We start from the raw sequence: 12,135 nt of genomic DNA on the forward strand, positions 1-12,135 counted from the left end.
CCCGGCCCGCCCTGACTCACCACAGCTGGGCTGTTTCTCTTACACATACGCTGACCACTGTGCTCACTTCTGGTCCTCCAACACCCGCCTCCCGCTCGCCCCTGAAATAACTCATGGCCCGGGGCCACCCGGCTAAACCCAGGCAGCAGCAAGACATGCCCATATCGGACACCATGAGCCCCGCGGAGGGTCCTCCCAGGGAAAGAGTGCGAGATGAGGACACAGATGACACCACCACCTGCACCTGCCCCCAGAGCACTGAGTGGAAGCACCCACATTCCAAAGGCTTCTACTGCGGGCTCCGACCATGGGCAGAAATGGGTGCCGGGAAGGCGGGAAGGGAGGGGAGGCGGCAGATGGGCATCGGGGACTGTGTGGGTGACAGAAGCATTCTGTATCTTAGTTGTAGCGGGGGTTTCAGGAGAGGACGCTGAACTCCTGGAAGTGCATGGTAAACAGAGTGAACTTTGCTGTTTGTGAACCATGCCTCGACTTTAAAAAGGATGATGACTTCAAGACAGAAATGAAACTCACCATGCCAAGGGCCCACCCTGCCGTGTCCCCCTCCCCACCTCCCTCCACCCTCCTCCTCCCTCCCAGGGCCTTCCTGCCTCCTCTTCCTGGACTCCTGAGACAGTGCATGCCTCTCTTCCTCGGGGCAGCTTTGTGGTCCTCTTTGTGCCCACCTTGTGGAACAGAGCTAGTTTTAACTTTCTCTTCGATGTATTTATGGGCACATCTTCTGTCCCCTTCTAGACTTTCTGGCAGAGTCCCACCCAGGCGTGAGTCCCGATTAAAACTCCTCACAGCTGTGTGGCCTTGGGTGAGTTACTCAACCTCTCTGTGCTTCACTCCCCTAACTGGCAGAGCAGTTGCCTGGTGACGGGGTGTGTGACGAGGGCTGTCCTGGGGTGGCCGTGGCGATTTGGAGAGGCCAAGGCAAAGGGAATAGCAGGGGTGGGCACTGTGTGACCCCCATCCTGCGTGTCCCCACACCTGCACTGGTGACCGGTTTCCTGCCTGCGCTCCCGCTGGCCCAGAGCCCGGGAACGAAAAATGCCTCATGGTGTCCAGGCAATGACTGTTCTTACTCAGCCTCGTTAGCTGGGATGGATTATGGTGAGGAATTGCTTTTTCATGGAAATGTAAAGAAAAAATGGAATCTTTAAACCCTCTCGGAAAGTTCTCTATGTCACTGATTGTCTCTAGTGACACAAACTGCCAGGTGTCAACTGTCCTGCACATCTGCACAGGGTGGCCCTCTGGCCCCAGACAGCCCCCTCCAGCTCTCACCAGCTGGGACACTGTTTGAGCCCCATAGTCTGCCGTCTCTGCTTCTTCAGGGACCGATGACCCTGAGCGACCCCCGGGCCTTTGCACTGTCCGCAGCTTCAACACTCACCGGCCCCTGCTGGACCCGGGGGATCGTGGGGCCGTGCCCCGGCCCACAGGGCTCAGGGGGAGGGTGTCAGCCACGCCTTCGCCCCCTCGGTGCACCTGGGAACCCTCAGCCTAGGGGTCAGAGACCGTTTCTCCCAGGCTTGCTGCTTTCAGTGACCAGCTGCAGGACCAGCGACAAACTGCCCACCTTTCAGTTCTGAGAACAGGCCCAGTGGCACTGGTCCAGCCCTGCAAGGTGCCCAGAAGCAGGCAGGCATCTCAGTGCCTGCAGTCTCATGCACCGAGGGGTCCCGGCCTCTGAGGCGTGGACGGGGTATCACCGACCGGGCAGCTGGAAGGGGTGTGGGCCCAGAGAGGAGGCTGTTCCAGGGGGTGAGCGGCCCTGCACACCCTCTGACCAGGTGTGGAACTGCAGGTGGCTTTGGAAGTGTCCCAAGATGCCTCCTCCCTCGGGGGCCGAGGGTCTCGCCTCACAACCACGGGAAACGCCTGGGCTTGGCCGGTGTCCCTCTTAGGGGAGACCCGTCATCTCACCAAGTCACTCACACTGAGATCTCTCTCTCATTTCTTCCACTTGGACGTTTGCAAGTGTGGTGTTTGTAACCTCTTGGGAAACGAGGTTTGCTTTTATTTTTCTTGCAGCAGGAATCTGCCTCTGTGCTAATTACAGACTCCCCTGCACGTGGACTGAATCAGTTTCTATTCCCAAGAAAATCGAGACCTCTGAAGTGATGGCCACGCCAGGGCCTTTGAGCCTACGATCTTTAGTCCTGTTACAGCAGCAGAGACTGGGAGAGATGCAAAGTGCCTGCTCCTCGAACTTAGAGGCCAAACATGGTGCTGGATGGCCAGGAACCTCCAGACACCTCGACTCCCTTCCTCTGCTAGGGCCGAGTTCCAGAAACCACTCACTGCTCCTGACTGGCCAGCTCACACCCTGAGACCCCTGGCCTGCCAGGGGGCGGATGGAAAGTGCTCCCTCCCTTGTAAAAGTTTCCTAAAAACAAAGCAGGCTGGAAGTGCCTTGAGAAACCCAGACTAGAAAAACTAGGGCGAGAGTGGGGTTTTCCAGCCAGAAAGGGGGGGCGGCGCCACCAGCATCACAGATTCCTGGCACCCTGGCTGGGGACACGAGCTGGAGGGCTGCTGGGGTTTGCGGCGGGGCTGGGGCAGGCGTGTCCCCACCCCAGTGACCACACCCGGACAGCCCACACAAACGGAACGCTGGCAGGGCCGCTCCCATGGGCGCCTGTCCTGCCCACCCAACACCCACGCTCGGGCCTCCCGTCAACAACACTCCTAACTGAGCAAACACACCAAGCCATGGCCGGCCAGGGACATGGGGGTGCCTGGGGCTGACTCAGCAGCCAGCCGGCCAGCCAGCCACGGAGCAGCCACAGGCTTCTGGCCATCACTGACCTCCAAGGGCAGAAGCAGCCCCGACGCCCCTGACCTGCAAACTGTCTTCCCCGAGGCCGCCTGACCTCCCCGCTGCCAGGTGAAAACTGCCCTCAGCTCACTGCGTGTCATCAGACGCCCTCTGCCCTCCCGGGGTGCCGTCCTGCCCCTCTGGTCTCAAGGACACAGCCTAGCAGAAGTGTGTGCGCGCGTGCACACACACACACACATGCATACACATGCACACAGGCTCCCTGCTTACCTTCCTTCCAACCAGCCCGGCAGCCCGTTCAGCCCACAACTGCTCACCCCTCTCTTCCACGAAGGAAAGCCTTCCAGCCCAGAACACAGCATCCCCGGGGCGGGGGCGTGTCCCCCTCCCTCTCAGGGACCTGGCCTCCCTCTCTAGTCTGGGCAGAAGGAGGAAGATCCGCTAAGTGATGGACTTTGGTTCCACCAAAAAAAGCCAGGGCAACGTAAACAGGAGGGTGGGGCTCCCTGCAATCAGGTGGAGTGCAATCTGAACCCTGGAGGCAGAGGAGGAGGTGGGGCAAGGGCTTCCCTCCAGCGTGTCCCTCCCCGAGCGGAGAGGCTGATGGGAGGAGCCAGAGCCAGCCCATCGCTTGACCGACACAGTTCTAGCCTCACTTGGTTCTTCAGCACGTGAGCCAGGGCATGCCCTGCCCCAGCACCTGCTGGGGCTGTGGTCTGTGCAGCTGAGGGGGCTCCAGCCAGCGGCTGACCAGGTGCTCTGAGTCTTTAAATGCACAGAACACACCGAGCAAACAGCAGAGCCCCTCTGATGCCAGAACATGCCGGAACTTCACAGACATCGGCACCCATCAGGGACATGGGGCACAGCCAGCAGGTCAGCACAGCCCGCCTCCTGCCCCTGGAATGGCCATCCCGGCACGTGGCACATTTGCACCACGGAGAAAGCGTCTCTTGCTGTGGGACACACTGCAATTCTTGGGCAGGGTCCACTCTGCCTGGTGTTGGGTGGAGGAGACTGAGCAGCCCGCCTCCCCTCCAGGGAACTGGCCCACTTCACAAATAACAGTGCCACTGCAAGTAAAGGAGGGTCGGACTGACCACATCCATTTTCCTCCGAAGAGCTCACACTGGAAGAAACGAGATGGGGGAGGGGCTAGCTCAGCGGTGGAGCGTGTGCTTAGCGTGCACGAGGTCCTGGGTTCAATCCCCAGCACCTCCGTTAAAAAAAGACCCCTAATTACTCCTGCCTCCCAAAAAACAAAAAGAAAAAGAAACGAGATTAGAAACGGAACTCTGAATGATCGGGTTTGAGGACTGGGGTGCCAGAGCGGGTGGGGTCCCCCGCCTCCTGAAAGACGGAGTCCTCAAAGCTGACCCTTCCATCCCAAGGCTGACAGCCGTGCGGAAAACACCAGCTAAGGTGCCCATGATGAGGAAGGGACGAAATCGCGGCAGTCTGGTCTCTTCTCTCCACTTCCAGCTGTGTCAGAGGGAGCCTGTCCGCCTCGCGGCTCGTCTCCCGCCGCCTGGGGCTCGGGGCGTGCTTTCCTCCTGCAGCGGGGGCGTCACACACGTGCTGGGATGGCCTCCAGGAGTCCGTGGCAGGGGTGCCAGCGGGCCTCAGGTCTCGGCGGTGCCGCTGCAGACGGCCTCCGGGCGCTCGCGCTGGGAACCTGCCCTGTCCCCGGGTCCCAGCGGCAGGGCCCGACCATGCAGCCCACGCGGGCAGGCGATGACAGCTGAGCTCCCCTGCAACGGCGGGGTCTGTGCGGCCGACGGGGGGCTCTGGGCACCATGCTCCGAAGGGCCTCCGGCCTCCCAATGCTGCACGGGGGGATTCTGTGCTCGGGCCTCCGCAGCTAACCCAGAGCAGACCTGGAGGTTCTCCCGCATGACCCTGAGGACGGGAGGCCTGCGGCACGTGGCGAGCGATCCCCGGTGCAGGGCCCGAAAGCACAGAGAAGGCACCCAGAAAGCACAACCTTATGAGGACTACGGGACAAGAGGCGGAAACTTCACAACGTGGGAGGGAAGACCAGCAGCGGTGGGGGACAGCATGGGGTCAACACGCGCACAGAGTGTCCCGCGGCAGCAGTCACAACAGCCAGACGCGCGAACAACCCCCGCGCCCAGGCGCTGCTGCGTGCGCAGACTCGCGGCGGGCCTGACTCTGACCTCACAGGCCAGCCTGGGCAGCACCACCCCCACGTCTGCAGCAGTGCGCCCACGGCCGAGAAGGTGCCGGTAGCTTCACTATGCAAGAGTTTTTTCCTTGCTGGATCAATCAGTCTTTTGTGGAACTGGATAACTTAACAATGGGCTAATTTACAGAGGTGGGGAGGGAGGCACAAGGTGGCGGCAGGGGACGTCTGCACATACCTGGTGGGGGGGCCTCACCTTTGCAGGCATTGTCCAGGTCCTCCTTTCCAAACATGAGGCCATAGCCCTGGATGGTGCCCGTGTGGAACTGCAGGCGGAAGACGACATCGCGGGTGGCCAAGCGGTATCTCTTGTGGTAGCACTTCACCTGGAAACAAGGGCACGCTGTGGACACTGGACCACAGATGACACTGGACCATGGACGAGACTTGACCATGGATAACACCAGACCATGGACAACACCGGGACAACGGACAACAGCCAGATCACAGACAGCACTAGGACCACGGATGACACTGGACCACAGACACTGGACCATGGGTGACACTAGACCATGGGTGACACTCAAAGGGCGCACAGGCAGAGCACTGCAGGAGGGCCCAGGGAGCGACCCGCCCCCGAGTCAGGCTGCTGGCATCACCGCCCCAGGTGTGGGTCCCTCTGAAGTACGCCGAGCTGTCCCAGCAGGGCAGGAAGCCCGCAGCCCTGCGAACTCGGGTGCACTGCACCTCTAACTCTGAGAGACATCCACAGAATGAAATTCCATGGCCTCTTTTTCCTAGTTTGACCTGAACTCTCCGTGCTTCACCTAAAGCCTCCCTGTCCTCGGGGAAGAAGATGCTGGTCAGGACCTCCTGTAACGTGCTCGATGCCTCTGCAGGTTGTAATTCACACAGAGACGGAGACGCGGGATGGAGGGGAGGGGAGGGGAGAGAGGCCTGGCTCTTAAATTCCAGTGCCAGGCTGTCCAGGCGTCCTGAGTGGTCATTTGAGACCAGCCTCCAGAAGCACCAGGGATGTGATTTGACCTTGGGCTGTTTGTGGCGGCCCAGGGTCCCGTGGTGCAGCTCAGGCCTCCGGGGTGACCGCACTGATGCACAGGGTGGAGGCACCCCTCTAGGCACCTGGTACCACCAGGGGAGGGCAGGCAGGGGAGGGGCCCTGAGCATCACTTCCCACCCCAACCTGGGCAGCGCTGGCCACAGGGAGGGCTGGAAGGCCACAGAGGGGCGGCGTGCTGCAGAGAGGGGACCCCTCTTCCCTCCCACAGCAGGGCAGGGGCTCCTCTCCAGGGCCCCCAGGGGTCTGCGGCCAGAATCAGCCTGGATTCTGCTCTCAGATGCACAGAATGGAGGGGGCACTCCCTTCACCCCACGTGCCCAGCAGAAGGGGCACCTGGAGGCTTCAGGGCCCTGCCCAGCCATCTGGAACCAGCCAACAAGAATTCTGCAGAAACGTGAAAACTTCAACTTGCTTGCCAACAGCAGATGGCTCGCCGGCCACACGTCCTCCGGCCCCTCAGCAGGGTCGGATCAGAGGCTGACTTCTCAGCTTCCTTCCAGAATGTGCTGCCTGCCCCTCACTGCACCGGGGCCCACGTCCTGCACTGACCGCTTGGCCGAGGCCCCCACCCCAGTGCTGCAGGGGAGACCCCACAGGACGGTGGTCCCCCACGAGCCTGTGTCCACGGGCTGACGCGACCCACCTGCCCTCTCCCCGTGGTGCCTTGGAAGTTAGGGCAAGAGAGGGGATGAGCTGGACAAAAGGAAAGAGAGGTTCAGAGATGCCCCAGTCTGGGCGCTCAAGTCTTTATAAACACTGAGGTGCAGCCCAGTTGCCCAAAACACGGCCTCCAGGCACTTATCTCCCCTAAGCAGGCGGCCCCAGGCCAGGCCAGCCCGCAGATGGCACCCCGGACCGCCAGCAGCGGGCCAGTGCCCATGGGCAGGTGGAGCCCGGGGTACCCAGGGCCGGGCACTTCCCTGGGCCCAGCGAGACTTCGGTGTCTGAAGACGCCTAGTTTTTCCAGGGACAAGAAGGGCTCAGGGGGAGGGAGGGGGAGCCTCCCAAGAACAGCCCCCTCCTGAGACCTGAGCCCCCCCCGAAGCCCTCCCACTGTTTCATGGTGGATGGACCTCCCTCCCCGCTGCTTAGGGTGGACCCCCCACCTGTCCCACTCCTGGGCACCTCAGGAATGACCCTGGCTGTCTCCCGAAGGCACAGAAGACCACGGGTGTCTCCCTCATTCGGGGTCTGGGCGGCTCTGACCGGAGAGGGGATGGACCCATCCTACAGGAGCCCTGCCGGGGGGCCTCCGCAGAGCCGGACTGATCACCATCCACGACGGCCAACCTCGGTGGCGCTGGTGACAAGAGACCAGAATCACCTGTCTACGTGCCATGGGAGAACTGCCGAAGATATCAAGTGTTGGTGACGTTGCATAAAGATTCGAGCCACCAAGGTCTGCAATTTACCCCTCATCCATCTACGTTAGCAGTTTTATTTACCTAGGTCTCCCCAGCGAGTCTCTAGGACATGGCAATCCTTGGCCTTCAGATTTTAGACTATCTGCATTTGAAAGGACACTCACAAGAGCCAGTGCTCAACTTTGCACGAGGGGAAAACAGTGAAACAGTGGGAAAACAGAGGGAAAAACTGAAACAGTGAGTGGGGCACCAAAGGCCATCGGCTGTCACAGGCCATCCTCCAAAGCCCACAGCGGAGACACACGGTGTGGGCGGGGTGGGCCTGCGGCTCGGGGAACACCCTTACTTCCTCTGGCCACACGACTTTCTCTGTTTTAAAATCACGGCCTTGCGAATTTGTGACAAGGATCAAATCAGCACCGTGTAGGAACACAGTATGTGAATCCAAACATTCGCTGTATCTGCTGTGTTTTATGCACTTGTTACCAACGGCCCTGAGAGAAACATTCTCCAACAATCTGGAGCCTAAAGACTGACACATTTTAATTTTTTTAATTTAAAAAATTAAAAAACAAATTTAAATGACTGATATACTACCAGACCTGCTTAATCCTGAGGTGGCACTGGTGTGTTTTTATTTCACACTTTCCACCTACAGGAGTAAAAGCACCTTGGACCAAGGGGTATTTTCCCCACGTGCAAAACTGAGACCCAGCTCTTGGAATTGTCATTTCAAATGCAAATATTCTAAAATCTGAAGGCCAAGGGTTGATGCGTTCTAGAAATTCCAAACCAGAAGGACGCGTTCCCCGGAGCAACTGCCTCAGGGTCAGAGGTCGGCCCTCTGGGGTCCCAGTCCCTGCCCCTCCCCTGGCCAGCCTGGTCAGTGGAGGCCCCTCTTCAGTTCCATCCTCCCTCAGTCATCAAAGCTGCCATGTGCCCCCTCCAGGAAGAGGGTCACCTGTTTCCACCCACTTTGCTGGTGGCCCCGGTGGCCATCTAGACGGCCCCAAGGAATGTGTGTCCTCAAAGACGCAGCCACAGCCACAAACCCTAAGGTTTCACAAGCCTGTCGGCTGCCCTGGTGAGTCAGAGTGCCTGCGTTAGCCAGGGCCAGCGTGCTTTCACTCAGATGGAGGCCACAGTGATGTCAGAGGGTGGCAGGGCCCCGCGGCCCAGCGGGGGTGAAAGACGCCTGACAGAGCATACTCGCAGGGAGATAGACAGACACACAACCGCCTCCGACAACAGCCCCCGCGGGAGCAAGTCTGGGGACCCCGGGTGCATCCTCTGCCCAGACGTCACCCAAGAGCCCTGAGTAGGAAGCAGGAGCTACGCAGGCTGGTCACTGGGGCCGGGTCGGGGCCGCCACCACGGCGGCGGGATTCAGCGGCCATGGGGCACCAGCAGAGACAGCAAGACAAGGCACGCGGCTGAGAAAGTGTTTACCAGCCCTCAGGGCCTGGACAGCGGCCAGGCTCCCAGCGGCCTCGCCCACGCGGATTCCTCAGCGAGGTTACATACCGACAAGCCGGCAGCCCCCAACGGCAGCGAGTCTGCTGAGCGCCTGAGGGGGTGGCCTCGAAAATCTGGCCCTCGGGCGAGCACAGTGCAAAGACGGGGAGGTGGAGTGGGGGTGTGCAGAGGGAGGGAGGGACAGCCGTCCCGCCAGCCCCCCAGGGGAAGGGAGGAAGGACGGAGCCCTCCACCTTCCCACACAGGGTTCCCAACCAGCCAGAGCGGACACGGCCTTACCCCTCGGAACTCGACCCCCGAGACCCGTGTTAACCGGTCTCAACACAGAATCCCAGGGGCGGGAAGTGGGGGGCCCTGTAAGCAGAGGAGATGAGCCCACAGACCCCATGAGGATGCAGGGAGGAGATGGCACCTGTGACAAGGATGCATTCACCAAACTCCAGGAGGGAAAAATCCGAGGATGATGTCGTCCTCAGAACAGTGGCCGGGGCCGCCAGCTGGCCCGGGGAGCCCCTCCTGCCATCCAGAGCCCAGCACACACCAGACAGACAGCCTTGCCGAGCCCTCAGCCCCTGCGGTGGGAACTCAGACACGCATTCCCTGCAGCTAGGAGTCCGTCCAAGTCCCGGCCTCTGCCAGGTTCTCGCTGAGAGATGAAAACGCCTGTGTATTTGAACCTTTACACAGAAAAGGCCCTGAAGCGTCCCCTCCCCCGACACAGCTTCCTCCACTTGAGGGCCGTCTGCTGGGTCCACAGAGGAGGACGCCAGGTGCTAACTGGCCAGAATGCAGGACCAGGCAAACCAAAGTTCACCTGAGCTGGGAGAGGCTGGGAGGAGACGTGCAGGAGGGCAGCTCAGGCTGCCCCCAGGACACTCTGCCACCACGAGGGACATTCCGGGCACCTGCCCTTCCCGTGCGGTTTCTTGGGCTGTCTTCAGGTGGAGCCAACAGCCCTGGGGTTTCGAGCAAGGAGCCAATGGACTGCGCTCTGAGTGTGGCTGCGCTGACACCCAGGGCCCGTCCCCGAGTGCCTCTTCCTCCCCAGGCCGGGATCACCACTCCCGCCCCAGGAGAGGCCGAGGGCTTACCTGTTCCAGGTGGGCTTGAGCACAGTGGGGACTCACCACCTGGAGGGAGAAGAAACACGGTCAGCAGGTGCGTCCTCTCTCTCCAGGGAAAACGAGGCATCACGGCCAGGTGAGGCTCCCATGCCCGCATCCACCCCGACCACAGGCACGGCCCCAGAGCCCCAGCATCGCAGGACACAAAGACCCGACTTAGCGAGTGCAAGCTTTTGCTCACTTCTTTTGTAAATTCGGGGTGCTTTTCGGAGACTGCATGAAACCAGGGCGCCTGCCCCCAAGAGAAGTGCCCACGGCTCGTAAACACAGACCCTCATCTCTAATGGGGGGGACCTGGGGGACTCCCAGCTGGTGCCAGCCCTCCTCACCCAGCAGTGGGGGGAGCGGGGCCAGGAGAAGGAGGCGGGGCTCCACCTGGGGGTCTTCCAGCCGCCCCCCGCCCCCTCCACAAACACACCCAGGGCTCCCATTCATGAAGCGAACGCCTTTCCTAGAACGATTTCCACAAGCGGAACTGAAAACAGAGTCGAACGGGAGGCAAGCTCAGCGCAGACACTTCACCCTAGGCTGGAGCTCCGAGCATGAGCCGGTGGGAGGGGGTCCCTTTGGCGCCACCACCACTGGCCCCTGCAGACGTGAGTGCACGGAGGAAGACACACGGGCCAGCGTGATGAGGACACCACTGCAGTCAGGTCATGAGAGACACGGCTGCCGGCAGCCGGGATGACAGACCTAATGGAGATAAAGACCCCGGAGCAGGTGGGACCCCTGCTCCACCCCCTCCTGGCCATGGGGCCTCGGGCTCTGATCACCCTGGGCCTCGACTTCATGGTCCGAGAGCCGCAGGGAGAAGGAGCCTGTGGTCTCAGAACAGGGCAGCCTCCCTAGGCAGGCAGGGCGGTCGGCAGGGGAGGGGACCAGCTCGTGCGGCTCCGGAAGGCCCAGATCCTGGCACTGCAAGCCGGACCAGCTCCCGTGAGCTGCCTCCTGGCTCTGTTCCCCCAGGACTCCTTGCATCCCCATCCTCAGAGACTTTTCTGAAAGTGTGCACAGCAGGAGAAACTGCAGGGATCTGACGAACTGTCCTTGTGGGCTGGAGTGTGCAGCCGGTGACCTTGGCTCCTGCCATGACGACTATTTATAGTTCCTATGCCAAGGAACTTCTTTTACCAAGTTCCTCAAGGAATGTGACACACAGTCATTCATTTGTTTGGGGCGTGTCATTACTCCCCCAGGACTCTGACTCACGCTCTTCGCCTGGGGCAGGGCCCTCTCCCTGGGACCCCATCCCCTCCCCTACACCCAGCAGCCCCCTCCCCGCACACTCCACAGCCCCTCCCACTGCCCAGAGTGGCTGACCCAACAGTTGGCTTTGCTCGACACTGAGAATTCCCGGGAAGCAGGAACAATCTGGAAAAGCAGGGTGTTACAGGACGGTGCTGGCAGTCAGACCAGGAGCCCCATGGTTACTGGAGCAGGATGACTAATTCCATCCTTTGTCCAGTTTTCATTTGGTACAGGCTTGTGTCCTGGTGCCTCACTAAACACTTGACACAGGTGAGGAACGTGCAAGGAATCAGAGCTCCCATCTTTGAAAAAATCACTATCTGAATTCCACACAGTGGAATATTATTCAGCAATAAAAAAGGAATGTGCTATCAGGCCATGAAAAGACCTGGACGACCCTCAACTGCTGATTCACTAAATGGAAGAAGCCAACCTGAAAAGGCAAGGTACTGAATGAGTCCAACTTTGTGGCGTCTGGGAGAGGCACAACCGTGGAGATGGTAAAGGAGATCAGAGGTTGCCAGGGACCTGCCCCGAGGCTGCAGGGGTGCAGGCCCGGCCTGGGGAGTCCTCCAGAACACGAGGCAGGGTGCTGTGCTCTGGGCACCCCCGGGCCCCCTGCTCCCCAGCCAGCACAGTGAGTCTGGGCTGTGGTCACGTCACTGAGAGCTGTGCCAGCTGCACCAGTCTTGTCACTTTTGCGGAGTGCCTTCTCCTGTCGGGCACACGTTACTACACAAACGGACAAGCCCTCAGGGAGCAGGCAGTCCTCCCACACGCTGTATGGACTGTCCCCTCCGTCAGTCCGTGAGCTGGGCGTGGGGCGGGGTGAGCGGGGTCCCCAGCTCAGAGGAGCAAAACTCCCCAGGGTTCCTGCCAGAAAGGGGCCAGAGGACCGACTCCGACCC

Source organism: Camelus ferus, chromosome 33 (genome assembly GCF_009834535.1).
Source record: "Camelus ferus isolate YT-003-E chromosome 33, BCGSAC_Cfer_1.0, whole genome shotgun sequence".
Lineage (NCBI taxonomy): Eukaryota > Metazoa > Chordata > Mammalia > Artiodactyla > Camelidae > Camelus > Camelus ferus.